At 57.8% G+C, this 24,575-nt stretch overlaps 1 protein-coding gene across 11 annotated transcripts in view; it reads left to right on the forward strand.

The window, feature by feature from the left end:
* KDM4B (lysine demethylase 4B) overlaps positions 1 to 24,575 on the forward strand; it is a 135,000-nt gene that overhangs the window by 23,774 nt on the left and 86,651 nt on the right. For 8 of the 11 annotated variants that reach the window (XR_007145812.1, XM_047827693.1, XM_047827725.1 and 5 more), the window contains exon 2: positions 12,277 to 12,374. The exons of 1 other annotated variant lie outside the window; for it this stretch is intronic. The gene's annotated coding sequence lies outside the window, so the exon portion shown is untranslated. Of the gene's footprint in view, positions 1 to 10,781; positions 10,961 to 12,276; positions 12,375 to 17,939; positions 18,162 to 24,575 lie in introns of those variants that run through there. 2 more of the 11 variants (XM_047827702.1, XM_047827711.1) reach the window with 2 other exon arrangements.

Here is a 24,575-nt window from a genome sequence, read left to right on the forward strand (position 1 = left end):
GTTTAGAGCCCTGCCGGCACCGGGGTTAACTGTGCCCTCTGCGTCGGCCCTTCCCCCTGCTGTCATCTCACCCCACCGTGGGCTCCGAGGGACGGCCCAGAGCGGACTCCAGAAGGAGGGTGGGGCTCAGGGAGGCCAGCGAACCTGTCCAGACTCACCGGGGCCGGAAGGGAGGAGCAGGGCCTCTCTGGGCACATGACTCGTGTACCTGCGCGTGGCCCAGCCCCGGCCCCACCCGCTGCCCACGCACAGTCACAGGGCACGTTTGTGGAGACCTGGGAAGGTTGTTTGGTTAATGATTATGGTTTTACGTGGTGACTTACGGAACACCTGAGACCTCTGCGTGTGAATAAAGAAAGGGCTGGTGTTCCGAGCCTCTGCTGGGCCTCTCTGGCTTGCAGGGAGCTTGCTCGGGGGTCCCCGAGGAAGCTGGCATCCGGCCCTCTCTCTGCGTGGCTCCAGCCCCTTGCCCGTGGCCGCGGGCCAGGCGGACAGGTGGCCTTTGCCCGCGCTGCTTCCCGGACCCCGTGGAGCCGAGTGGAGATGTAGGTGGGCTGGCAGACCCCGTGTTTGCTCCTGACGCGCGAAGCAGGTGCCTGCAGCCGAGTCCGCGGCGCTCCCAGCTCCAGGCCTCCTGCCCAAGCACTCCCGCCTGTGGTTACTTTTCCAACCCGAGTGCTTCCTCTTTAATTCTTGCCGTGAACGTTTTTAGAGGCAGATTTTCAGATTTACGGAAAAGTTGCGAGAATAACACAAAGAATTCCGGGATGCGTTTCTCCCAGTTCCCCGAGTGTGAACGTTTCACTCGTCTACTCTGTTCCTCCTCTCCCCCTCCCTCTCTCCCCCTCCCCCTCCCCCTCCCCCTCTCCCCCTCTCCCCCTCTCCCCTCCCCCTCCCCCTCTCCCCTCCCCCTCCCCCTCTCCCCCTCTCCCCTCCCCCTCCCCCTCCCCCTCCCCCTCTCCCCCTCTCCCCCTCTCCCCCTCTCCCCTCCCCCTCCCCCTCTCCCCTCCCCCTCCCCCTCTCCCCCTCTCCCCTCCCCCTCCCCCTCTCCCTCTCCCTCTCCCTCTGCCTCTGCACTTTCCCTGAGCTGTTTCAGAGAGATGCCCCTTTACCTCGAAATACTTCCGTGTTCAGTTCTTCCAGACAAGACAATCTGTCTTCCCGACAACTTGTCAAAATCAGGAAATTAATTCTCGAAAATCTCAAGAGAGAGTCTGGGATCCCACACCGTGTTCAGTTGTCAGACCGGTTTTGTTTCCTTTAACCTGGAACCGTTCCTGAGTGTGTTTGGAGTTCATGACTTTGACCTTTGGGAGAAGGCAGGCTGGTTATCCTGTGGGATGTCGCTCAACGTGGGTTTGTCTGACGCTTCCTCCCCGTTACGTACTTTTGGCAGCAACATCCCACAGGTGACCTTCTGTCCTTCTTTGTACGTTGTATCCGGAGGCCCCTGGGGTCAGTGTGTTCCATGCCTGGTGATACTCACCTCCATCTCTGGGGTCAGGAGGGATCTCTGTCCTAAAGTTATTACTTTTCCAATTCGCACTTGGTAAGTTTCTTGCGGGGAGAGAGTCTGAGACCACGTGGGCGCCTCTCACTCCTCCAGCGTCCACTGTCGGTCTTAGCGGCCCTTGTCAACTCTGGCCAAAGGAGGATCGATTCCATCGTTCCTTTTGCGTTCGTTGATTGGTTTTCCGCTGTAAGGACAAGCTGTCTCTTCTTCCCCGTTTGTTTGTTTATGTCCGTGTGGGCTCATGGATTCTTACCCGATTCAGTAGGCTGTGATCCGGTGCCGTCATTATGTTTTTGGTTGCCCCAGCGGTCCCAAATTTATCCAGAGGAAGAGCCCCTCGAGGTGGCTCGTTGTGTCCTGTGGTATGTCCTCGCCGTTCCGTGCGTGCTTCCTAACTTTGGGACACAGTGGGTATCCCAGGCCCGTCCTGTGCTCTCCCTGCCCCTCCTCTGGGGTCGACCACTTCTCCACGGAGCCTTGTTCTTCTTGTGGACAGTGCCGTTCAGAAACCAAGATCTGGGTGTTTCCTGTGCTCATCGTCAATGGGGTGTCTGTGCTTCTCGGCCCTCTCGTTGGCCAAAGCTGGGAATGATTACCCATGTGCGTGTATTGGCATTCCTATGATATGTACGTGTATATCACACACACAGACGTTTCTGCTTCTGGCATACGCACATATCCACGCCGGTGCCCAGGGGTTCACGTTGAGATTTCCAGGCCCAGTGCCCCCCTACAGGCTCCTTGCTGTCTTCTGCGTTCCTATGTTATAACCCCCTCTCTGTCAGCAAGAACTCAGCCTCATCACCAGCTGTAAAAGAAGCCTGTGGAGTAGAAGTTAATAATTTGTTGGATCTTTTATTTCCAAGGCATATGGTTGCAAAATTGTGGTTTTTTGAAAGTGTTTGTTTATTTTGAGAGGGAGAGAGAGAGCACGAGTGGGGAGGGTCAGAGAGAGAGAGAGAGGGAGAGAGAGAAAATCCCAAGCAGGTTCTGCACCGTCAGCACAGAGCCTGACGCGGGGCACGAACCCACGAACCGCGAGATTATGACCTGAGCTGAAGTCGGACACTTAACCCACTGAGCCACCCAGGCGCCCCTTAAATTTTTTTTTTTTTAATGTTTGTTTTTGAGAGAGAGAGAGAGAGAGAGAGAGAGAGAGAGAGAGAGAGAGAGAGAGAGGCAGACATAGTGCAAGCTAGGGAGGGGCAGAGAGAGAGGGAGACACAGAATCTGAAGCAGGCTCCAGGCTCCGAGCTGTCAGCACAGAGCCAGACGCGGGGCTCGAACCCACGAACCACGAGATTGTGACCTGAGCCGAAACCAACAGTTGGACGTTTAACTGACTGAACCACCCAGGCGCCCCCAAAATTGTGTTTAAAAGTGGCCTGGGTTAGTCTTCCTTTTTTCTTTACTGTGGCTCTATTATTTACCTGAAATCTGGCTTGTATTTATTTGTAGTATTTGTTAGAGAATTCCTCCCCCTCCCCAACTCTTGTTGATTTCATTCATTCATTCACTCATTCATTCATCCAGGAGGCGGGACATTAGCAGGACTGTGCAGAAAGACGTCTGGAGACAGATGCCACCCCTCCTTGCAGGGAATGATCTCAGTCGTCTCCGGCTTATCCTTCCACTGCCCCTCAAAAGAGCAGACGTGTGTGTCGTCTCCTGTCCCCACCTTTTTCATGTTAAGTGTGGCGCAGTAAGCTTGAACTCTGCGCTTTTCACTGAAGGGCGTATCCTGGAAGCCTCTTCACCTGGCCATGGCCATGCCCTCTTCTGCGCACAGCCGCGTGGTGTCCACCGTGGGGCGCGGCACGGTTATTTCAGCCTCCCCTGTGTCTGGGCGTTTAGGTTGTTTCCAGTGTCTAACAGTTGTAAACGGCGCTGTAGCGAAAGCCCTGGCAGATAGGTACTTTTGTATTCGTGGGAGAGCGTCTTCGGGGTGAATTTCTAGCAGCGAGATCGCCGAGCCAGAAGTGAAGCGTAGATGTGTTTCGTCAGCTTCTGCCCAGTTCGCTTCCAGAGGGTACTATGGGTTTACTCCCGTCGGCCCTGTGGGATGACAGGTCTGGTCCCCCCAGCCTTACCAGCAGGATGTGCCGTGTGGTTTTAATTAGCATTTCGGGAATGATGAGGGAGGCTGAGCAGTATTTAATATGTCAGAGACCGTTTTTACATCTTTTCTGTGAACTGCCTGTTCATACTTTTAACCCCCTTTTAAAATGTTTTAAATTTTTATTTATTTATTTTTAATGTTTGTTCATTTCTGAGACAGAGGGAGACAGAGCATGAGTGGGGGAGGGGCAGAGAGAGAGAGGGAGACACAGAATCCGAAGCAGGCTCCGGGCTCCGAGCTGTCAGCACAGAGCCCGACACGAGTCTCGAACTCGTAAACTGTGAGATCATGTCTGAGCCGAAGTCGGATGCTCGACCAGCTGAGCCACCCAGGTGTACCTTTTCCACCCCTTTTTATTTTATTTTATTTTATTTTATTTTATTTTATTTTATTTTATTTTATTTTATTTTAATTTTATTTTATCTTATTTTATTAAAAAAAATTTTTTTTTTCAACGTTTATTTATTTTTTGGGACAGAGAGAGACAGAGCATGAACGGGGGAGGGGCAGAGAGAGAGGGAGACACAGAATCGGAAACAGGCTCCAGGCTGTGAGCCATCAGCCCAGAACGTGACGCGGGGCTCGAACTCACGGACCGCGAGATCGTGACCTGGCTGAAGTCGGACGCTTAACCCACTGCGCCACCCAGGCGCCCCTCCACCCCTTTTTAAATGGGATTTCTTGCTTTTCCTCCCTTGTAAAACTCTCACATACATTAGGGAGGTTAGCCATGAGCCCTTGGTGGTATTTTTATAAATATTTGTTCTGAGTTTCACCAGTTGCATTTTGACTTTTTATTTTTTTATTAAAAAAATTTTTTTTGGGGGTGCCTGGGTGGCACAGTCGGTTAAGCGTCCGACTTCAGCCAGGTCACAATCTCGCGGTCCGTGAGTTCGAGCCCCGCATCAGGCTCTGGGCTGATGGCTCAGAGCCTGCAGCCTGCTTCCGATTCTGTGTCTCCCTCTCTCTCTGCCCCTCCCCCGTTCATGCTCTGTCTCTCTCTGTCCCCAAAATAAATAAACGTTGAAAAAAAAATTTAAAAAAAAAAAATTTTTTTTAATGTTTATTTATTTTTGAGAGAGAGAGACAGAGCGTGAGCAGGGGAGGGGCAGAGAGAGAGGGAGACACAGAATCTGAAACAGGCTCCAGGCTCCGAGCTGTCAGCACAGAGCCCGACACGGGCTCGAACTCACAGACCGTGAGATCATGACCTGAGCCAAAGTTGGACGCTTAACTGACTGAGTCCCTCAGGTGCCCCTTTTTAATTAAAAAAAAAAAAAAAAAATTTTTTTAATGTTTATTTATTTTTGAGAGAGACAGAGACGAAATGTGAGTGGGTTAGGGGCACAGAGAGAGCACGCGTTTTGACCTTTTAATGGGGGGTTTTTTGTTTTTGTTTATTTGCCCTGAAGCAGTATGTGTGTTTTGAAATAAGTTTTGATATAGTAGAGTTTATGGATCTTTCTTTTTCTATCGTGTCTGGATTTGGAGTCCTAATTGGAAAGGCTTTTCGGTGCTGAGTTGGAGGGGGACTCCGCGTGTTTTTTTCCAGCACTCGTGTGGTCACCTGCTTTTCACGCAGACCCCTCATCCATTGGGATGTACTGTCTGACTGCCTTTTCCTAAAGGGCTGCCCAGTTGACCCAGCACCGTTGATTGAAAGTCCATCCTTACCCAGTGCTTCGAGATGTTACTCTTGTCTCCCTCCCTGATCTGTGGCCCCTAGCCGCCGGAGGAGGTCACCGTTGAGAAAGACACGCTCGCTCCTTTCCAACATGTGAAGTGCGTGCCGTGGGTCCCGCAGAACAGGGCCGATCACCTCCAGGCATCTCACGGCTCGGGGCACCAGGCCAGAAACTTCCCAGGCCCTGGCGCTCCCTCAGAAGTCTGTATTTAGCAACCCCCCCCCCCCCCCCCGCCCCCAGGTGCCAAGGTGTTGGCCGCCTTTCATGCTCCAGACCCTGCAGAGGAGGGTCCTGTAGAGGCGTCTGGGCGGACGGGGAGGCCGTGTGTCCTGAACGTAAAGGCAGCTGGTTGGTAGGAGGTGGGCGTTTTCTAAAAAAGAGGTGTGGCCAGGATCCCCTTCAGAGACCCCCCGCGCGGCCACCGGGAGCACAGGTCGGTGAGGGTGTCTTGCCACCCCACGTGTCACCAGATCTGCCCGCTTTCCCCAAGGGAGCCTCTGTTTTCCTTTTTTTTTTTTTTTTTTTTTAAATGTTTTTATTTATTTTTGAGACAGAGAGAGGCAGAGCATGAGCAGGGGAGGGGCAGAGGGAGAGGGAGACACAGAATCCGAAGCAGGCTCCAGGCTCTGAGCGGTCAGCACAGAGCCCGACGCGGGGCTCGAACTCACGGACCGCGAGATCATGACCTGAGCCGAAGCCGGACGCTCAACCGACTGAGCCACCCAGGCGCCCCTGTTTTCCTTTTTTTAAAGTTTATTTTGAGAGAGAGCGAGAGCGCGTAGGAGAGGGGCAGAGAGAGAGGGAGAGAGAGAGTCCCAAGCAGGCTCGAGCCTGATTGTCAGCACAGAGCCTGACTCGGGGCTCGAACCCCAGACAGCGAGATCATGCCCTGAGCCGAAATCAAGAGTTGGATGCTTTTTGTTTTTTTGGAAATCAATACTATTTGGTAAAAACGTTTATTTTTGAGAGAGAGAGCACAAGCAGGGAAGGGGCAGAGAGAAGTGGGGGCAGAGATCCAGCACTGACAGCAGAAAGCCCAATGTGGAGCTCGAACCCACAAATCATGAGATTATGACCTGAGCTGAAGTTGACGCTAAACAACGACTGAGCCACCCAGGTGCCCCAGGCTGAGCGAGCCCGTAACAAGTGCCATTTGTAGAGGGCTTACAGCGTGCCGGGGACGCCTTTAAGTGCTTACGTCGGTTGCCTTATTTAAGCCCCCACAACTGCACGAGTAGGACATTAACATGGTGACCCCACTTTACAGATGAGGAAACTGAGGCCCAGTTAGGAGCTTGCCCCAGCTCACATGACTGGAGCTTGACCCAGGCCTCTGGAGCCTGTGGTTGTCCCCACAACACCACCATGCTCTCTCCAGGGAGAAAGTTCGTGAAAACAGAGGACATAGTGTGAAAAGTGTCATCATTTCAGGAACAGGCCCCGACTGCCCTGTTACCACTTTCTCTGGGGTTTTGGCCTCCTTTTTCCTCCCTTCCTCTGTGGCTGTGGTGTTGGTGTTGTGTCTAGAAACCGTTGCCTAATCCGTGGTCACAAAGATTAATTCATGTGTTGTGTTCTAAGCGTTTTATAGATTGAGTTCTTGCGTTTCGACCTAGGATCCATTTTGAGGTGAGTTTTGCATGTGGTGTGAGGTAGGGGTTCACCTTCATTCTTTCTCGCACGGGTGTCCAGTTGTTGAAAAGAGTGTTCTTTCCCCTTCGACTGGTCTTGCAGCTCCTGGAAAATCAGCTGGCTTTACAAGGGCAGATTTATTTCCGGGGGCGGCTGGGTGCCTCAGTCGGTTGAGTGTCCGCCTCTCGACGGCTCAGGTCACTGATCTCACTGTTTATGCGATCAAGCCCCCATCGGGCTCTGGGCTGACCGCCCGGAGCCTGCTTTGGATCCTCTGTCCCCCTCTCTCTCTGCCCCTCCCCTGGTCATGCTCGAGCGCGCTCGCTCTCTCTCTCTCTCTCTCTCTCTCTCTCTCTCTCTCGCACAAGAAATAAACAATTAAGACACAAGTGTGCATTTATTTCTGGACTGTCGATCTCTCGTGTCCGTCCTCGTGCTGGTGCCACACTGTCTAGTTTACTGGAAGTTTTGTCATCCTGAGTTGTGTCTGCTGTTGGGGGTGGGCAGTAAGGAAGGTAATGTGGTTCTTACGTCTCCACGTCACGAGACCAGACCCTTCTTCCTCGGGATCCACACAGCCTGGGGCGCCCGCCACGTCCCTGACTGAGCCATCACGACGTCCACGGTTGGGTTTCAGTGTCCCTCAGGATACGGAGGGTTTGGCGCGAGGCTGTGAGTAAGAGGGTCTTTGGCCAGTACGGGAAGATCGATGAGACGTGTCGCTTCCTGGCCTCTTGCAGACAGGAAGGAGCTGAAACTTGGGTTCGGCAGGCTGGGTCTTCCGTGGGTCCTGAACCTAGATTGCAGTGTGGCGTCAGCTTGCTTTTCTTCGCTTATCGGTCTGGATCTTTTTACAGCCACTCTCTTCTTCCAGCTAAAACCTGCTGTGCAGCGAGCTTCAGAGGACAGAGGTAAAGGTTGGCTTTTTTTTTTTTTTTTTTGAGTTTTTATTTGGAAACAATTTTAGACGGATTGAAACGTTACAAAGACAGCATCGAGAGTTCTCGGGTACTTTTCAGCCACCTCCCCGCTGCTAGCATGGAACATAACTGCGGAATAACCCACACGAAGCAGGCAGCACAGAGCAAGAGTATTTACCAAACCACAGCCTTTATTTGGATTCCGCCAGCTGTCACACGCGTGTCCCCGTTCTGCCCCAGAGCCCCACCCGGGACCCTGTATTGCGTTTAGCCGTCACACCTCCGGCTCTTCGGGGCTGGGACCGTTTCCATCTTTGCTGATCTCTTGTGACCTCGATGCTTTTGGAGAACGCTGGTCGGGGATCCTGCGGGACGTCCCTCAACTTGCCTCGTGCCCGGTGTTCTCTGGGGTTCGGATGCAGGTGACGCGGTGTGGGACAGGCTGCGTTCTCTGCCGCCAGCCGCTGTGTCTCTCTGCCGGTGGGTGACGTCAGCCCCCATCCCACGGTTACGGTGGTGGCGCCGCCCGGGAGTCTGCAGGGGAAGGGGCTGCCTTTCCCTTCGGGACTTTGACGGTGCAGATGCCTTGTTTCCTCTCACACCTGTGCCCGTCCGTTGCAGCACCTGCCGGGCATCTCCCCGCGCTGGTTTTTACTGTGACTTCGTATTACTCTGGCTGCTTCTCCATCTGTGAATTGGAATTCTTTTGTGGAAGAGGGCGGCCCCTTCTGCCTCATTTGTGGTATGTTTTGAATTTTGCGCCAGTGAAGATTTAGGAGCATTTATTCTGTCCTGCGTGTTGTAGTCCGGCACCGTCACCATTCTGTCGCCTCAGTTGCCCTTGGCTTTGGCCATTGGGCGCTCCTCGACTGGGGTCCTGTGTCCTTCCTTCGTGACCACACCCTCTAGGGAGGGTTGCTTTCCTTCCTGCTCCTCCGAGGTGCTGGAGATGCTCTCTCGGCTCACCTTGTATATTTCCTGCCTCAGCCCCGGAATAGGACACCTCTCCACATTGGAGAATGGTATTTGAGAACGGTGAGCTGGGTGTCGGGGCCTCTCCTGTCAGTCGACAGAGCTTGGAAATGGGAATCCGAACCCACGCATGCCTCCGTGCGCGCCTGTGTTTATTTCTGCGTCCATCTGTCTGTATATGTACATTTTTCAGAAAGCCGGAGTTCATACTGATCTGACGATAGCGTGTTCAGGTCGGTGGACCTTCTGAGGCTTTGGGGGTCTCCCTGTCTTGTGAGGGGCACGAATAGCCCCTGTAGGCTTGGGTGGAGAGCAGGGGATGCCAGGCCCCTTTTGAGGGCCACCTGGGGCTTGTGGCCGTGGACGAGCAGGCAGAGTTGGGCGTCCGGTCCTCCTGGCCAGGTAGCTGAATGAGTAGGTGAGGGCTCCCTTCCCATCTGGCCCGGAGGCTGCCCAGTCAGCGCTCTGCCTCTCAAAACCCGGGCCCAGCTCCAGGGCACGAATGGGCAGTGTGGTCTGGTGTGGGCCAGCCCTCCAGACCTACCCTGAGGGTCAGCCCTGGACAGCTGAGAGCTCGTAGGACCAGGGGACTCAGGGGTTCCTTACCCAGCCAAGCAGGGGTATCCCCAGAGAGGCCACCAGGTGGTGGCAGTCCCTAATGCCTCAGCCTTGAGGTGCAGCTGGCTCTTTCCCTGTTTCCTGCTGCTGCTGCTTCCTTGGCCCCGCCTGCCTGCCCTTTGCAGGGGTGGGGGTGGGGGGGGTGAAGCGAACACCACCCAGCCTGCTGCTTCAGCCTCTGCGTGCCCGCGGTCAGAGTAACAGCCTCTTCCAGTGGTCAGATTGTGCCTTTTTAAAGGAGGGATGGTCAGACGGTGCCTTTCAGGGACATCGATGTCTGATGTCTCAGGTCGCCACTGCAGGCTCTTACCTTGTTGCAACCGGACTCCCCTCCCGGGTTCTATTCTTAGCGCCCCAGATTTCCCGGGGCCCACAGTGAGGTCAGCGGCTGGGCCGGGCCAGCCTGGGCAACAGGAAGCATCAAACCCAGCCTGCCTTGCCCGGGCCTTTCTGTTTTGTTTTTCTTTAAAAACGTTACTCAGACTTTATTTTTTTTAAAGCATCTTGCTGGGACAGAGAAATTGAGAGTGCCCTCACACCCCACACGGTCTCCCCACTGGGACCTCCTCTCAGGCTGGAGCATTTGTTGCAGTTAATGAACGAATGTTGATACATTCTTAGTAAGTAAAGTCCGCACTCTGTTCAGCTCCATGCTCCGCGACAGTTTCGAGAGACCCGGGCAAGGGGTTTTCTAGAAGGCCCTTCCTTGGGTGCGTCTGCTGCTTTTCTCGTAGTGAGACTGGGGTGATGGGTTTAGGGAGGAGGACCCCCCGAGTGAAGCGCCCTCCCTCTGACACCACCCCGGGGGTGCGTGCTGTCACCGCGGTGTTGGCCTTGGTCCCCCGGCTGAGGTGGGCCGTCCCGTGTCTCCACTGTAAGCTCACTCCCTTCCCTGTTCCCATGCTGTCCTGTTTGGGAGGCTGTCACTGTGCCCAGCCCACGCTTCAGGGCCCTGAGGCCAGGCTCTGGCATCCCAGCACCTCCAGGGTGGCTGCTGGCCAGCCGTGTGTCGGGGGGGGGGGGGGGGTAGGGGACGCGGCCCCTGAAGGCGCAGTGGAGATGGGTGGGCCTGGCCCCTTGGTCACTGTGGACATGGGTCAGGGTGGACAGAGGCTGTCTTTGGGCTGTGGCCACAGAACTGGGGCCCGACCCCGGCCTCCCAGCTTGGGGGTCAGTGCCGTTGTCCCCCGGAGCAGGAGGGTAGTAGGACCCATGGTCTTGGTGGCCCGGCAGTGCCGGGTCTGTCCAGCTGAGAACCACGGGCCCCGGTTGGTGGTCTCTGCCTTTCAGACCACGTGCTGGTGGGTGTGGCCCATGCCCAGCGTGGGAACAGCCCATGCAGAGACTGTCACGAGCGAGGAGGAAGACACGTGATCCCCTTGACACAGGAGCAAAAAAGCCCGAGGCCAGCAGCTCGCGGCCTAGAGTCCGCTCGGTCAGTGGAAGTGAAGAGATCTCTCCACGCCCCTGAAATCCGGGAAATGCACACAGAAGCCACCGTGTGAGTGTCCCTGTGCCGCTGTAACGGGGAACCACGCTTTGTGACTGAAAACCGCGCACACCGATGCCCCCGATCGGGAGGCCAGGACGCGGGCACGGGTTTCACGGGGCTGCCGCCGAGGCGTGGGCAGGGCCGGCTCCGGCCGGTGGCTCCGGCGGGAGTCCATTCTTTGCCTGTGCGGCTTCGAGGGGCACCACCTTCCTCCTTCCCAGTGTGACGGTGCGGCCTCTGCTCCTTTGTCGTGTCGCCTTCTCTGACCCTCCTGCTCCGCCCGTGACCCAGGGTCATCTTCCCGCCTGAAGGTCCTTAACCTGCAGAGTCCCCTCTGCTGCAGAAGGGAGCGGGGGCCTCAGGTTGCAGGGATGAGGGCTTGAGGGCGTGGACATCCTGGGGGCTGCGCTCTGCCAGCCACACCTCCAGGGAGGGGTCCTCAGACTTGAGCCTTGCCTCCGGCAGGTGCTAGCGGGGCTGTGGAGGGGGAGGCAGCTGCGTGGGGCGCAGGCGCAGGCCGGGGAGGCCTCGGGAGTTTATTTACCTTGCCCAGAAGAGGGGCGCAGCCCGAGGTCGGGCAGTCCCACAGCTTGATGCTTTCAACCCGGGGGTCTGACCTGGGAAGAGACCGTGTGATCTGTTTAATGGGGTCGTGCTCAGGAATTTAAAAAACCCGGCAAAAATAAGAGAAAACGTGGGAGCATCCGGGAGAGCTGATAGCCCGGGTTGTCCAAGGTGCCGGGGCTACCCCGAAGGTTGGGAGTCTTGTCCTGTGTCCACTCAATAGTGTTGGGGTGTCTCTGTCCCCAGCGGTGCATTCACTGGCTCGGACCCTGCCCTCCAAGGGTCTTGGCCCCGTACAGCCTCTGCCCTGTCCTCTGCCTGTGCTCTCCGCCTGCCGGGGGTGTCATCACTGGTCGCCAGACATACGTGTTGTCCCTGTGACTCTCCTCCTTGGAGGGGTGCCTTTCTGACTGGGGGGCTTTGGAGGAGGCAGAACTTCTTATAAACCTCTGAGGTGCTGCCTGAATCTTAAGGTTTCCAGAAGCTCCTTTGGTTTAATTTGATTGTCTCATGGAGCCCTCACTTCCTCAGCTACTGAGTTTTAGGGGCTGAGCCTAAAACGGGCAGTTGTTGCAGGACTTCAACGGGGAAAGTGCTTACAGCTATGATTTTACCGTTCTTGCAAATTGGCAAGGATTTGGAAATGTCTGGGTAAAGGCAGTAGCCTTGGGCTACACGCAGCTGTTAGGAGTAGAGTCTGGAATTGAGATTTAAGCATGCGATCCGTTTAGCTCATCGTGCTTTTATTTTGTGCACCGTAGGAACCGTCACCCTTGCCGGGACCTGATAGAAACCCCTGCCAGCTACGGGGCACCTGTCCTCCGCGGCCTTGGCTCTCCAGTACGACCGGGACTTTGAAGTAAGTGCTCGGGCCTTAGGCCCAGGTGGCCACCGGAGAGCGAGGCACTGAAGGCCGCGGCTCCCCCTGGGGCAGCCCGTCAGGCCTGCACGCACGCTGGGAGAAGGCGGCTGCTGTTTGGCCCTGAGTTCAGGGCTGTCCGGGGCCCAGGAGCCTTTGCACAGAGGAGCCCAGCACCCTCGGGGTGGCTCTCCTGGCCTCTCGTCCTCTAGTCCGGCGCTCACGTTTGTGCTCCCGTCCTTCGGCGTCCGAGTGACAGTGCTGCGCCTCGCCATGGCGCATTTCGGGGGACGCGGGCATCGCCCCGCTTGAGCTGCCCCATCTGCGTTGTGTGGATCAGGACCTGGCTCATCCAGGGGCACGTTCACCCCAAAGCACGCCCTGCAGGAAACGGTGACCAGTCACAGTGGAGAAGTGGGGGGGGGGGGGGGGAGCTCTAAAAATGGAGAATTACTTTAAAATACCTTTTTTTTAATGTTTATTTATTGTTGAGAGAGAGGGAGAGAGGAGGGGGGGAAGGACAGAGAGAAAAGGAGAGAGAGAATCTGTGCTGTCCATGCAGAGCCCGACGTGGGGCTCAAACTCCCCAACCGCAAGATCACGCCCTGAGCTGAAATCGAGAGTCGGGTGCCTAACTGACTGAGCCACCCACGTGCCCCTTAAAATGCCGTTTTTAGAAAAAAACGTTTCTTTATTTATTTTGAGAGAGAGTGTGCACATACCTACATGTGCGAGACACAGAGGGAGAGAGAGAATCCCAAGCGGGCTCCTCACTGTCAGCACAGAGCCTGACATGGGGCTCGATCCCACAAACTGTGAGCTCATGAGCTGAACTGAAATCAGTAGTCAGATGCCTAACGACGGAGCTACCCAGGTGCCCCTTTAAGATATCTTTTGGGCTGTTGTATACCTAGGTGACTCCGTCGATTAAGTGTCCAACTTCGACACAGGTCACGATCTCGCCGTTTGTGGGTTTGAGCCCCGCGTCGGGCTCTGTGCCGACAGCTCGGAGCCCGGAGCCTGCTTCCGAGTCTGGGTCTCCCTCTCTCTCTGCCCCTCCCCCACTCACACTGTCTGTCTGCCTGTCTCTCTCCTCCCCCTCTCTCAACAAATAAGTAAACATTAAAAAATTACGAATACAATACGATAAAATACCTTGAAAAGAGTCGCATTGCCCAGCTGCTGCGGGTGTTCACTCCGGGCATTCTGCCTCCTCCTGTACTTTTCTAATAAACCCGGGACAGGGGGTTTTAAAGAGGTGGCCTCAGATGGTGGGCCAATGGTGGGCTCATAAGAGATTGAACAACCTCATCATCTCCCGGCTCACATCTACAGAGCGGGTGTGGCCTGTGAGGGGTGACCGGCGGCAGGGGGTTGGCCAGTGTGGGGCGAACAGTCCTGTGTGCTCCTGGCCATCCCACGGTGGCTTTCCCTGGTGCCCCGAGAATGGCTACCTCGTGTCCAGTGTTGGGCTCCCAGGCCGTGTAGCTAATTGGGCCAAGCGTGGGCTGGAGTGTGGCTTTTTCTGCTCTGTCGTGATGTAGGAAATCAGGGAGGTGGGCAGTGGAACTCAGGTCCCCCGTAGGAGAGGTGAAGAAAAGGTTTTGTTGCTTAAGGGGTGGACTTCAGGCATCTGGGGGTGGGGTCAGCTAACTGGTCGGTGGACCGATCTGGTCCTCTGCCTGTTTTTGCAAGTAAAGTTTTATCGGCACACAGAGTGCGGCGTGCCTGGACAGATCGCCTCTGTCAGCTCGAGCTCGAGAATGGAGTCGAGCTTGAGAATGTAGGTGGGAATATTTACCGTGTGATCCTGTACAGAAAAGGTGTGTCGGCCTGGGTCTGGGTTAGTTTATCGCTTGCCGGGGCCAGATGGGCCAGGCCTTCGTGCGCAGGTTCGGAAACGATCTGCTCTGTGTCTCCGAAGGCATTGCTTTTACTCTTAAAGCTTGTGCTTTGTCGGAAGACGGCCACATCTCCAAAACGTGGCCATCTCTTTGTACCCAGATCAGTGTGGCATGTTCTGTGTGCGTACCTTGTTCCGTGCGGTTAGATTAACCTTTAGTGGTCCCTCGCTGCGGTCATCCTGACCTGCCCTCTCCCTCCATCAGCCCATTTTGTAGCTGGAGAAACTGAGCGCCACGACTGAAAAGGTTCTCTGGCGGAGGGGGAGACGTGAATTTAGACTCCTGGTTCCTTCTTCCAAAAGGCCTGGGGCGTCCAGGGAGATTAGAGTCCTTGCGAGAAAGCAGACCAGTTCCCTGTGGTCTGGCAGGTCCCCAGCAGGCTACCTCGGGCTTTGCAAAAATTCATCCTTAGGGAGACAGAATTCACATACCGTAACAGTCACCCTTTAAAGTGTACAATACGGTGATTTTTATTTAAATTTTTAAATTTTATTATATATTTTTAAACGTTACTTATTTTTGAGAGAGAGCACAAGTGGGGAGTGGCTGAGAGAAGGGGCGACTCAGCATCCAAAGCAGACTCCAGGCTCTGAGCCGTCAGCACAGAGCCTGACGCGGGGCTCGAACCCATGAGACCTGAGATCATGACCTGAGCCAAAGTCGGACACTTAACAGCCTGAGCCACCCAGGCGCCCCAGTACAGTGATTTTTTAGTATGTGTGCAGAGCTATGCAACCATCTGATTCTAGGGCGTTGTATCCCCCCAGAAAGAAACCCCTCCTATAATGTAAACCCGTGCGTGAAGCAGTCACTGTCCCTCCCCCTCCCCCGGCCCCCACGAGCCCCCTTCCTGTCCCTGGATGGGCCCGTTCTGGACGTCTCACCCACGCGGACCCACACCCCGCGTGGCCTCTCGTGTCTGGTTCCCTCCCTGAGCGTCGCGTGTCTGGGGTCCGTCCTTGGGGCGGCGGGGGGGGGGGGGGAGGGCGCCTCGCTCCGTCTCCTGGCTGATCGCGTTCCCACGCGTGGGGGACACACCGTGTGTAGCTGTTCATCAGTCGATGGGTATCTTGGTTCTTTCCCCTTTGGGGGTGTTACGAACGATGCTGCTGTGAACGTTCACTACAGTTTTCTGTGCCGACGTGTGTTTTGTTTTTCTTGGGTGGACACCGGGCGTGGGGTAGCTGGGTCACGTGGTCCCAGCCCTTGCGTCACCTTTTCAGTTACTGCCACGCTGCATTCCACAGTGGCCGTGCCACTTCCCATCCCCCCCCCCCCCCCCCCCCAGCCGTGCGCGAGAGCTCCTCTCTGGACAGCCGCCGCCGTACCCGGGCCCGCTAGCGCCACCGTGAACTTGCAGGCCGAGGTTGTCGGCGGGGGTCGCCTGCACGGCCCCCGCCGCTGGCTGTCCCTGGGGATCTTAACCCTGCAGCGTAAGGGCGGCTCTTTCTGCTCCGTGGCCCCGGGCCACTGTCCACGTCTGCTTAGGTTCGGGGACAACAGGGCCTGCGGACCACCGTTGGTAGCCCGGTCCCGTTTCCGACGTTCTAGAAACTGTGCTCCTGTCTGGGTGAACGTAGGCGGGTGTGCTGGTCTTCCCGAGATGTGCCCCACAGCAGAAAGCGCCCAGGTTGGAGGGACGCGGGGACTGTTTCTTTCTTTGCACGATGGACTTTTCACACGGCACCTGAGCGGCCTGAGTAGTGTCTCCCGAAGGCGCACGCGGCCCGCTCGCGGGAGCCTGGCAGTGTGTGTGCTCCCCCGCGTGGTAACAGGGACTTGCTTGGCAGACGGGGTCACCTGAAGGCCCCCGAGATGGGAGATGTTACTGGATTATCTGGGGTCCCGGTGCCAACACCGGGGTCGTTGTACGAGGGGGGCCGGAGGGCCGGAGGCAGAGCCGTGGGCGGACCCCGTGCCGCTGGCTGTGAGGGTGGAGGACGGGCCGCCGGCCAGGGATGCGCTGCTCCTGGAAGCCGGAAAAGGCAGGGAACTCCAGAGGGGACGCCCGGCCTCCTGGCGTCCTGCCTCTGGGAGGCGCTCTGCCTGCTCGGTCCCCTTCTGTCTCTGTGGCCATCTCGGACGGGCCGGTTCTGTGGCACCAAGGCCGATCGAGTCTGGGATCCTCTGTGGAGTCCGTGTCGTCCCGGGCTGTGCCCAGCACTTCTGCCCGCTGTCCGCCCTGGTCAGCCGTCCTCCTGGGCCACATGCTCCCGCCGGCCAGTGCTCTCCTGCTGCCTGGAGGCCCGCACGTAGAGGCCTCCCGACGTGTGGTGCCGTGGGCCCGAGGGCAGGCAGGGTGAGGGTTCTGTGACACGGGGGTCGGCCGGGTCCCCAGCTTGCGGGCTCTGTGAGGTCAGGGATCGTGCCCGTGCCTCACGGAGAACCTGGGGCCTAGTTGACGCTCCCCGAGGAGGAGGAGGAGGATGTGGAGGGCTTTCTAGTCTCTCTTCCTTGCCGGACCCTGACCACACGCACAGGCACCTGGCCCTCTCTGCAGCCGCTTGTGGGACACAGTGACACGGCACCGGGCCCACACGGGGGACCAGATAAGGGGGGTTGAGGGGGCTCTTGTGTCACCTCTGCGGTAGGTTCCCCCTCGAGTCCTGGTGACGCAGAGATCGCGCTCCAGGGCCTGACTGCCGTCGCCCCCTTTCGGGAGCTGTCCTCTGCCAGCAGGAGCCGTGCCGAGGTGGGGGCAGGCTGGCTGGGGGTCACTGGGCGTTTCATCCGATGGCCAGACCTCCTGGCCCGGAGCCTGGCAGGGGCAGGTAGAGTTGAGGGGTTGGGGGGAGAGAGGCCCCTTTGGGGCAGGGGATGGGCCTCCCCGAGAAGGACTGGGGTTCCCAGGGAACTTTCAGACATCATGTTCATGGAGCCCCAGCTACTTCCCAAGACAAGGGTAGTTAAGTATTTCTCAAGGTTATATTTCCTCACAGTTAACCTTCATCGGAAGGTCACATTTGCTCAGAGGACATACTTTCAGGCATGTTACATATCACAACCTCAGAGGTGCAGATTCCCCCGATCCACATCCTGGAAAACGTCTGCCATCCGACCTCATAACCCGTTAGGGTCAGTCTCTGAGCCCTTCAGTCAGAAAACCTGAGGCTGCGTCCTGGCCCGGAGCAATCCTCTCCCCTCTGGTTCCGGTTTGCGGATTGCTCACTGGTGTGGGGGCCCCACCCCTCACGTGTTTGTTCCCACTCTGCGGGGAGGCTTCCGGGGCTCAGTGCGCCCCTCTATCAGGATCCAGGGGGCTTCTGTCCTGGGGCTGGATTCCAGATGTGGGGACAGCCTTCTGCTCCTGACCAGGTGGCAGCTGGGGCGGGGCGGGGGGGGGGGGGGTTGCGGGCAGACGAGGGCGCCAGGCCGTGTAGGGCCCGTGGTGGCCGAGGACTCCTCGGGGTCGGCCGGTGTCTCCCCCCACAGCTCACGAGTCCCTGCGTTGAAAGACCCCCGGGTGGGGTGCCAGGCCTTCCCCGGGGCCCAGGTGACCGTGACTCAGAGAATGGCCCCGACCCAAACAGGCAGCCCCGGGCAGCCCTGCCCAACGTCGCCCTCTTGCGACACATCCCTGGGCTGACGATGCTTGTTCCTCTTCCGGGTGTGGGGAGGAGCTACCTGGGGTTGCCCCCGACAGCCGGGCGCTGCCCTTACGTACTGCGATCGTTGGTCCCGGGTGGCCGGGAGGGCATCAGGCCAGGAAGGCCCGCGGCATGCGGGGTCCCGAGCAAATGACTTGAAAGACGTTAATAACTTGACGGAGATAAACTTCACGTACTCGGAATTCGCCCATGGGAGCGTGTGTCCCCGCGATGGTCGGCATATGTGCCTCTCTGCTCTGGGCCTCGCAGTGAGGACGCTCTCCTTTCTGTGAGAGGTCAGGCGGGTCGCAGCCAGGGAACCCTCCAGGAGGCTCGGGGCCGCCCTTCCTGTTAGGGGAAAAAACCCGGTGCGCAGCGCAGCTGGCTCTGGCTTCATGGGGTCGCCCTGCCTCTGCACGAGTGGCGGGGCTTGGCTCGGGTCTGGGGGGGCCGCCGGGACGGGAGGCGGGCCCCCCCTGCCTGCTGAGCGTGCGGCCAGAAGTCGGGCTGTGCTTGGACGGGCGGAGGGGACGGGGGTTCCAGGGTGTCCCTCCTGTGAGGCGGCCGTGGCTCCCACAGCCGAGGGAGCCTCACGGGGGGTGGGGGTGTCACACGAGTGGAAATCCTGAGGGATTCGCGGTGACTTGATTCTCTCCCACGCCTGGGAGGCCACACTTCTGGGTGAGTCTCACAGGCAGAAATCAAGGCGTCGGCAGGTGGCTCCTTCGGGAGACGTCGGGGCAGAAGTGATTTTCTTTCCTGTTTTTTAAAAACTTACTGTAACGGACTTTAATTAATTAATTAATTTTTAAGGGAACGGTTCTTTTTTTTTTTTTTTCTCTTTTTAACGAAAATACTTGCTGTCAAATTGGTTTCCATACAGCAACACCCAGGGCTCATCCCAACAGGTGCCCGCCTCCATGCCCACCACCCACTTTCCCCTCCCCCACCCCCGTCAACCCTCGGTTCTCTGTATTTAAGAGTCTCTAACGGTTTGCCTCCCTCCCTCTCTGTTTGTACCTATTTTTCCCCCTCCCCTCCCCTCCCCCATGGTCTTCTGTCAAGTTTCTCAGGATCCACATAGGAGTGAAAACATATGGTATCTGTCTTTTTCTGTATGGCTTATTTCACTTAGCATCACACTCTCCAGTTCCATCCACGTTGCTACAAAAGGCCAGATTTCATTTTTTCTCATTGCCACGTAATATTCCATTGTGTATATAAACCACAATTTCTTTATCCATTCACCAGTTGATGGACATTTAGGCTCTTTGCATAATCTGGCTATTGTTGAAAGCGCTGCTATAAACTTTAATTTTTTTTAAGATTACTTTTTATTTTATTTTATTTTTTTTAATTTTTTTTTTCAACGTTTATTTATTTCTGGGACAGAGAGAGACAGAGCATGAACGGGGGAGGGGCAGAGAGAGAGGGAGACACAGAATCGGAAACAGGCTCCAGGCTCTGAGCCATCAGCCCAGAGCCCGACGCGGGGCTCGAACTCACGGACCGCGAGATCGTGACCTGGCTGAAGTCGGACGCTTAACCGACTGCGCCACCCAGGCGCCCCAAGATTATTTATTTTTGAGAGAGAGAGGGAGAGACAGAGTGTGAGCAGGGGAGGGGCAGACAGAGAGGGAGACACAGAATTTGAAGCAGGCTCCAGGCTCCGAGCTGTCAGCACAGGGCCCGACGCGGGGCTTGAACTCACGGACCTTGAGATCATGACCTGAGCCGAAGTCGGACGCTTAACCTACTGAGCCACCCAGATACCCACTGCCCCCCCCCTCCGCCCCCGGAAGTGATTTTCTTGATCTTGTTCAGCTTCAGAGGACTGGGTGCTTTCCCTGGCGTGGGCCCTTCTTTGGATCCATGCAGCCTCTGCCCCTGCATTGTCTCTTCTCTCGTGAGGATCCAGGATCATCCCCAGGTCAGGCTCTGTAGTGTCCCTTTTGTGGTGGAAGGGGACACAGTCCTGGGTCCCGGGGACTAGGACGTGGCCGTCTGGGGGGCATTCTGCTGACCACCACAATCTTACCCAAACCTCTCCCACCTGCCTCACCCCCCCACCTTCTGCCGGCCGGGCCAGTGGTCTTCCCTGCCCTTGGTTCCTCCTTCCCCACCCTTGCCTCTGCCCGTGAAACCCTCCGGCCCCCTCGACTCTACTGTTGTCCCCGGCTCTGCCTTGCCTGCCGGCTTCCACGCTGGCCCCCTGCAGCCGGGCCTGACCGTAGTGCCTGCCGGGCCCAGGGCGCAGTGAGACCCTTAGGCCTCTCGGTCTAAAATGGAAGAATTTCGGGCACTTGGGTGGCTCAGTCAGTTAAGCATCTGACTCTTGATCTCAGCTCGGGCCACCATCTCACCGTTCATGAGTTTGAGCCCCACATCGGGCTGATGGTGGCAGGGCCGGCTTGGGATTCTGTCTCTTCCTCTCTCTCTCTCTCTCTCAATAAGTAAACTTTAAAAAAATGTAAAATGGAATAATTTCAAGCGGGCAGCGGCCGAGTGTTAAACCCGGGCCAGGGGTGACTGCCCGGGTCTTGAGCCCACGAGGCCGGCCTTGGCTGTAGTCCATTTCCCACGGCCAGAGAGGGCTTTCTCAGGATGTTAATGGGGTCTTTAACCCCTTAGTGCCCCTGCCCTAAACTCCCAGGGGCGTCCCGGTCAACCCAACGTAGCACGCGCCCCACCACGTGGCCCTCCCGGCTCGCCGTGCACTCACCTTTTCCCTGCCATCGCCAGGATTCTTCCCTCTGCCTGGAATTTTCTCTCGCCCCTGACCTCCATGTGATTTGCACCCTGATCGAATTGGACATTCGGTTTTGGCCAGACAGACCCCCCGCCTCCCGGTGCTGTCCTGTCACACGCTGGCTTTGTCTTCAGAGTCCTCGCTCACCAGTCTGTGCTGTTGTCTGTCTGTCCCCGACTCGGCCACTTCCAGCTCCAGGGCCTAAAACCACCTGTTCCCCGGTCGGCCAAGGAGGATGCCCGGCGCCCGGGCCCCAGCGGCAGGCGGGTGGCCCTGGGCCGCGTCCGTGAGGGCCGTACAGAGTGAGTGGAAACATGCCGGCTTCGTGCCTTTGGAGCTGATGAGCATGAGAAGTTTTGTGTGGTTTTGTGAGCATGGAAGGGAAGCAAATCCGAAGACGGCTGAAAGTCAGATCCCCTCCCTGCCCCGTGTCCCCCAGAGGAACGGCCTTCCGCGTCCCGGCACGGGAGACCGGGACAAGGGGGTCCCCATCGAGGGGCGTGCCCGGCCGCGGCCCAGGCCAGCAAGGCAGGTGTGTGAGCCCTGACGGGAAACAGCGTGAGAAGGGCCCGGCGGGCAGCGAGCGGTCGCGCTTGCCACGCCCGTTTGATTTTAACAAAGCGTCTTGAAGTGTCACCGACACCATGACTGCACCCCCAGACAAACCGCTGTTCCCTCGCGCCGCCTGACATCCAGCCCTTGTCCGGATTTCCGCACTGGTCCCCGGACGTCTTCCCGAAGCCTGGCTCCTCCGTCACGGCACGCCGGTGTCTCTGAGCCGTTGCAGTGGTTTCTCCGAGGGCAGAACTTTCCTCCCCTTTCCTTCTTGCCACCCTCCGCTCGCCTCTACTTTATTTTTAGTGGGGGGTAGTAACAGCCTTATTGAGCCGTAATTCACACATAAAGCGCACCCACTGAGAGCATACAGTTCCATGGTTTCTACCGTATTCAGAGTTGTGGGACCATCACCAGGCCACAAAAATTCCAGAACATTCCATCGCCCCAGAAAAGAAGCCCCATCCCCATCAACAGTCACCCCACCCCCTCCTCGGGCCCCCGAAACCCATTAATCTGCTCCCTATCCGTGGAGGAGCCTGTTCTGGACGTTTCACGCACGTGGACTCACACCCCGCGTGGCCTCTCATGTCCGGTTCCCTCCCTGAGCGTCGTGTGTTCGGGGTCCGTCCGCGGAGCACTGGGTGTCGGCGCGTCGCTCCTGCTCGCGGCCGAGGGACGTGCTGTGCGCGGGGGACACGTTGTGCGTATCTGTGCAACGGTCAGCGGGCACTTGTGTGGTTTCCACCTTCTGGCCATTGTGAGTAACGCTGCTCTGAACACGGGTGTAAGAGTTTTTGCGTGGACACACGTTTTCCCGTCCCCTGGGCATACGTCTACGAGCAGAATTGCTGGGTCACCTGGCAAATCCTACGTGTCACTCGTTGAGGAACCGCCGGACTTTTCCACGGCGGCTGCCCCGCTTTCCGTTCCCAGCAGCCGCGTGTCGGAGTTCTGCCTCGTCCACCCCCTTGCCAACACTTGTTATCGTCCGTCCTTTTTCTCACGGCCGTCCTGGTGGGGGTGTAGCATGCCTCGCTGTGGTTCTGGTTTACGTTTCCCTGATGGCTAATCATGCTGAGCAGCGTTTCATGGGATCGTTGGCTGTGCGTGTATTTTCTTTGAAGAAACGTCCTTTGTGCACTTTTTTACCGGGCTGTGTCTTTTTAGTATTTCATCGTCAGCGTGCCTGCTTTTCGGCTTGGCGCCGACTTGTAAAGAGTCCACCGCTCTTTCTGGACCGTTCTGCAAGTTCCCTCGGGGTGGTCCTTCCCCCTCCCCCCCGGCCCATGTTTCCAACAAACTGGAAGGTTGGCCCAGGGCTGCCGTTCGGTGAGATTCCTTTTCCGTTTCGTAAGTACGTACACGTATGATTTTTATTTGCCCGCCTTCAAAGAACGTGTCAAGGGTACGGAGGGTTGGGATTAGAGACCGTTTTAATTTTCCTCTTTATATTTACCTACTCAAAACCTTCATTTCGAAAGGCACAAATAAGACAGAAGAAAAATCACACGGAATCCACCGCCGGGCTGAATCGAGAGGACGGTGGTGGTGGGGGTAGGGCGTGCCGGAAACCCGCCTGCCGTCTTGTCATCTGCTTTTTCCGCCTCCCGGACGGGAAGCTCGTCTCCGCGTCGTGATTTCCGAAGCGCAAGGGAGCTCGTGCGGGCAGGACCCGAGGCGGCCCCCGCTCTGCCCGGGGCAGGCCGGTCGCGGCGAGATGGCGGGCGTACCGCCCGGTGTCCTCTCCCACCGTCGGTGCCGGCCGGCGGACGGGGCCGGAGGCGGCCTCCGCTGGAGGGGACACAGCTGGCGGTGACCGGTGCGCCCACCCCCGCAGGCCACACGTGAGCTGGCCCGGCAGGAAGAGGAGCTGCCGGCCAGCACCGGCCAAGCCACCAGCGGGAGCTGTCGGGTGTGGGAACCCGGGCCCTGCCACCTACCTGCGTGTGGCCCCGGTGAACGACAAAAAACGAGTTTAGTGTGTGGAGCGGGATGGGTCACCCACGTCCGTCACGAACGGCAGGGCTGGGGACTGTTGGGTGCTAATGTGCCCGCTGGCAGCCAGCCTGGGCCCTGTCCACGGCGGGCTGGGGGCTCAGGACCCGCGGCCGTGGCCGGGTGGTCGTGTCCAGCGGGGGGCGGGGTTGCTTATCCGTACAAGCTGGGTGGTCAGCGGGATCCCCAGGTCTCACCGCGCCACGCGGTGGGGGTGGCAGGGCGTGGGGTGAGGGGGTGGCAGGGTGGTGGGAGACGGGTGGGGGGCGGCAGGGTGGGGGGGTGGCCTGTGGGCTGAGGGCAGACGAAGGCCCATGAGCCTCAGCTGCGGCCTGTCCTCGTGGTGTTAGAGCTGGTGTCTCGGGTGAGGTCCCCGCACAGGGCGGTCTCCTCACTCTCCCGTTCTGCGGCTCCCTGCACAGCTCAGTCCGTGCCGACGTTCCAAGACGGTCCGGTCAGGGTCTCCCCAACCCCCTCCCCCACCCCCAGGGCCACGGGCTCCCGCAGGACAGACACACCCTGTGTTTCTGTGCAGCAACAGAAGTCGTAAGCGTAAGCGAGCCCTGCACCGTGGCCTCTGGGCTGGAGGGGAGAGGGCGGGGGTTGGGTGGGGATTCGGGTCCCAGGCCCTGGCTGCAGGCGAAGGGGCTGGGTTGGGGTTGCGTGCTGCTCAGTCCCCGGGATGGGGCTGGTCAGGGCTCCAGGGGGCGGTCTCCTGGGCGGGCAGCCCGGCTGTGGCCGGAGCCCTATAGCTGCCCTGGAGGAAGGTTGGTGACAACCCCTCTCCCTTTATGCAGCCGCGTTTTCATGGTGGTTCCCTGTGATCCCACCCAGGACGGCCGTCCCCTATAGTCACAGGTGTCTGTGGCCTGCCATGCACACTTCAGCTTTGTGGCCGCCCCTCAGGGAAAAGCTTTGGACCTTGCTATGCACACGGGGCGACAGTGATGACCTCCCCCCCCCCCCCCCCGCCACGTGACAGGACCCTCAGGGGCCTGGAAGGGGTGCTCAGGGCCCCAGAACCTACCCAGCCGGTTCCGATGGCCGAGCAGAGATTCCTGGGCTCGTGCTGCCCTCTAGTGCCTGCGGAGGGGAGTGCCTTTGGGGAGGCCGTGTCGTGTCCTTCCAGGATCGGCGGGCTTCCTGCCCCTCTTTCTCATTGCCCCCCTTACGTCGGGGGTCTGGCTAATTGCTTTCCAAGTTCTCAGGTCTGTGTGCACTTGGGTTCCGACCTTTCTCAGATCCTGGAGGGAGGCTGGTCTTTGTCCCTCAAGTTTGGAGAACTTAATCTGACAATAGGGACCCTTCCCCAGAGTCTGTCACCGAGCCCCTCCCTGCTTGGGATGGGCCTCGCTGGGTCCCCTTAACCCCTGGAACGCTCGAGTGTTCCATGCGCCGCTCACAGTGG

This window comes from Prionailurus viverrinus, chromosome A2 (assembly GCF_022837055.1).
Source record: "Prionailurus viverrinus isolate Anna chromosome A2, UM_Priviv_1.0, whole genome shotgun sequence".
Lineage (NCBI taxonomy): Eukaryota > Metazoa > Chordata > Mammalia > Carnivora > Felidae > Prionailurus > Prionailurus viverrinus.